Genomic DNA, 4,357 nt, shown 5'->3' with positions numbered 1-4,357 from the left:
CATGAACACACATACATGCTTTCTGCCACTCCTCCATCAAGCAAAAGGGAAAAAATAAAATACCATAGTCATCTATTGTTTTAGGCACAAGTGTAGAAAGCAAAAGCAAAGGAAAAAATAGGAATAAGGGAAAAAGAAAATGGGGCCTCTGTGGGATTCGAACCCCAACGCCCTTGCATCTAAGCCACCAAGCAAACCACTCTGCTGCTAGCATCTAGTCGACAGAGAGAGGGGAACAAGCAGGTTAAGTCTCTCTGCTGCAGCTACCACTATCGACAGAATAAAGGAAATAAAAAGGGGGTTCACCTCTGGGATTTGAACCCTGAACCTGTTAGGGAATACACACAAGGCCGCTGCTGGGGCATAGTTTATGCCTAAGTAATTTTGGTGATTGATGACAGTACCGTAAAGGACTAACCGTGTGTGTTAAGGTTTCAGATAACGCACGTCAACGGCACAAGACGACTCGCCTCCTCGTTCATGGAACAGAAGCACGACGTTCTCTACGATTCTCTTTATTTGAGTCAAAGGAAAGACGTACTATTAAGAGGGGAACCGTAGTGGAAAGGTTTGGGTGGAATCAATCTTTAGTCGCGCACACTTCACATATTTTCCCCTTGCCGGCAACTTTGGAGTGGCTCCCGCCTTTGTGTTTCCTTCATCTTTGCAAATGGTCCCCAAGCAGTAGTACCGTTGGGACTAGCGGTAGTACCGCTGTCCCCAGCGGTAGTACCGCTAGCCCTAGCGGTAGTATCGCTGGAGTGCTAGCGGTGGTATCGCTAGCTGGCGGTAGTACCGCCCCTGGTCAGCGGTAGTACAGCTCGAGGAGCTTTGTACCGCCTGTCTAGCGGTTGTGCATGGACAGACCTTTTTGCGAAGACTTCCTTGGCGGTGGTAGTGCTTGCACTACCAGGGGCCCAGCGGTAGTACCACCGCAGCCAGCGGTAGTACCGCTGGAGTGCCAGCGGTAGTACCGCTGCACCCAGCGGTAGTACCGCCAGACACGGCCTGTGAGTGGGAAAAGGGTTGGATTTCCCCCCCCCCCCACTATATAAAGGGTTCTTCTAGCTGTGGAACCTCATCTCTTATGCTCCCAAGCTCCATTGTTGCTCCCTCAGCTCAAAAGTGCCCGATCTCTCTCCCTAGCCAATCAAACTTGTTGATTCTTTAGGGATTGGTTGAGAAGGCCTGGATCCACACTTCCACCAAGAGAAAAGTTGATTCCCCCACCAATCCCTTGCGGATCTTGTTACTCTTGGGTGTTTGAGCATCCTAGACGGTTGAGGTCACCTCGAAGCCATATTCCATTGTGGTGAAGCTTCGTGGTCTTGTTGGGAGCCTCCAAGCTTTGTGTGGAGTTTGCCCCAACCTTGTTTGTAAAGGTTCGGTCGCCGCCTTCAACGGAACCTATAGTGGAATCATGGTACCTTGCATCGTGCGAGGGCGTGAGGAGAATACGGTGGCCTTAGTGGCTTATTCGGGAGCATTGTGCCTCCACACCACTCCAACGGAGACGTACTTCCTGTCAAAGGGAAGGAACTTCGGTAACACATCCTCGTCTCCATCGGTTCCACTTGTTGTTATCTCTAACCTTTACTTTGTGTATGCTTATGTTGTTGTCTATATCTTACTTGTCTTAATAGCTCTCGTTGTTAGCTTCATTAGGGTTCACCTCATTGTCGTAATATTTGTGAACCCATATGTTGTTTACCTTAACTTGCTAAGTTTATTTAAAAAGTGGTCGTTGTCTATTCACCCCCCCCTCTAGTCAACCATATCAATCCTTTCAATTGGTATCAGAGCCACGTCTCTCTATTAAGGGTTTAACCACCCGAAGAGTATGGAATGTGAAGAGGGAATTAACCATGGGCAACCCGAGGCCATGGACTTGACTTCGGTCACAAGGGACGACTTGAATACGGCTATGGCCGCCCTCAAGACGTCCTTGACAAACGAAGTCAAGACCATGCTTAAAGAGTTAATTGAGGGATTTAAAAGTTCTCCCGAACCGGCTATAGTGGTTAAACCCACCATCACCGATTCGGAGGCCAACTCCTCTAAGGAAGCGGCTAAAGGTATGCGACCTTCCTCATCTCACGAAAAGGATGGGACTAGAACATATGCCTCAGTTCCACCCCCCATGGCCTATGAAGGATCCGTTCCCGCACCGCATCTTAATCCTGTTGGTCCTCCTCCTAAGCTTGTAAAAGGTGACTTTGCTAACTGGGTATTTTCTATTAAGTCTCATTTGAATCACAGCTCAACAAACTTGTGGAGAATCATCAAACAAGGATATTATCCCCATGATCCAAGCAACCTCACTCCAAGAGAAGATGCATAAAATCAATACAATCACTCCACTTTGTTCATTCTCCAGTCCGCAGTGCCACCTGAAGATCTTCCTCACTTGCGTCCCTTCACATTGGCCAAGGATTGTTGGGAGAATACTATGGTGTTGTATAAGGGAAGCTCAAGCATTCAACGATCCAACTATGAAGTGATACTTGATAAGGCCGATGAGTTTGTGATGAAGGAAGACGAGGACCCTCGTGATCTCTATCGGAGGGTGACTGCTATTGCTGTGGCACTCAAGGATCATGGGAGCAAGGATGTGGATGATACATGGTTCAAGCGCAAGTTTATCAAAGCCATCATGCCTTTCAACAAAGCCATGTCATCTGTCATTCGTCAACGGCCAGACTTCCACTCCTTGTCTTCCAGTGAGGTGTTGGATGAATTCATTGCAATGTCAATCAGGAACGAAACAGCCGACAATGCACTTGCTCGTGTTCGCTCAAAGACAACTTCACCCAACCTTGCGTTGAAAGCAAAAGCAATGCCTGAAGAAGAAGAAGAGGATGCTGAAGAAGAGAGCTGCCCTGAAGACACAAAGTATGCTTATCATGAGCACATGACTCTTGCATCAAGGCAATTCTGGGGAGAGGAACTCAAGACCCACCTTCACCAAGAACAACTCGAGTGGATTCAAACCCAAACAACGAGTAAGGACATGTTACAACTGTGGTAACGTGAGTCACTTCGTGGCCGAATGTCCCTATGAGAAAAGGGAAGACAACGGGGGCAAGCTCATTCACAAAGACAAAACCAAATCATTTCCAATCAAGAACAACTTTGTGAAGAAACCCCACCCAAAAGGGATGGTGGCCCTTGAAGAGTACCCTTCTGATGATGATGATGATGATACAGTGGCAACGGCAACTGTTGCTATTGCCACTACCTCTCCCCAGAAGGCGTCTCTCTTCAACGCCCCCAACGAGAACCACATCACCAAGTGCCTCATGGCAAAAGGTATCAATCAGGTAACTCCCATCATTAAGACCAACATCGCTTCCGCCCCTTCATTGTTAAATTGTGTTGAAGATAGTGATGTTGGGGAACTTAATGAGCATGATCTTGACAAGTTTCTGTGCACTATTAAGGGAGAACCCAAGAAGCACTTCGTTGCTCTCTTGGAACAACTGGGTGAGGCCACTGACCTCATTGAGTCTCATGAGGAGACCATCTCCGAGCTTCAGGGACACAGTCGTGACTATGCTCATGAAATTGCTGAATTATCTAATGCTCTAGAAAAGGAGCGCACTCTTCGTTTGGCCCTTAAGGAGTCATATAACGATGACTGCGCTAAAATGCAAAAGAAACTAGATCATGATGTTGTTCTTACTCGTATGCTTAAGTCTGAAAAGTATGCTCTTGGGGTTGGCCATGACAGACTCAAAGAGGAGTTTGACACACTTGACAAGGCCCACAAGGTCTTGAAAGGTGTTCATTTCTCTCTGAAAGAGTCTCATGATCAACTCCAAGCAAAGCTTACCAAGGAGATCTCTACTTGTCCTCCCTTTGTGTTAATTGATAATGCTTGTAAAACTAACCCCTGTTGTGAGCATGTACATCTTGTGGAGGAAAATGCCAAGTTAAAGGAGAAACTTGAGAAGGGCCTTGTGGCATGCATACAAGGTGAGAAGAGCCTGAACGACCTCTTGAGCACTCAAAAGGGTGTTGTAGGAAAGGAGGGACTTGGACTTACCTCCAAGTCAAAAGGTAAAAGGAGGAACAGGAACAAACGATCTCCTACCCTCATGGACATCTTTGTCAAAGAGGGTGAGGGGACTTAGAAGGTGAACAGGAACAAGGTGGACTATGGAAACCTCAAGAAGGGCAAAACCATTCCTACTAACACAGCCGGCAAACTCAATTCTTCTTATGTCTTATGTTGTGCTAGTGATGGGCATGTTTATGCTAGATTTGTTGGTTCCTACGATGAGTATATTGAATGGGCTATCTGGGTTCCTAAGACCCTTGTCTCTAACATGAAAGGACCCATTAAAAATGGGTACCT

Source organism: Hordeum vulgare, chromosome 4H, assembly GCF_904849725.1.
Source record: "Hordeum vulgare subsp. vulgare chromosome 4H, MorexV3_pseudomolecules_assembly, whole genome shotgun sequence".
NCBI classification, from domain to species: Eukaryota; Viridiplantae; Streptophyta; class Magnoliopsida; order Poales; family Poaceae; genus Hordeum; species Hordeum vulgare.
This window is presented reverse-complemented; position numbering follows the sequence as displayed.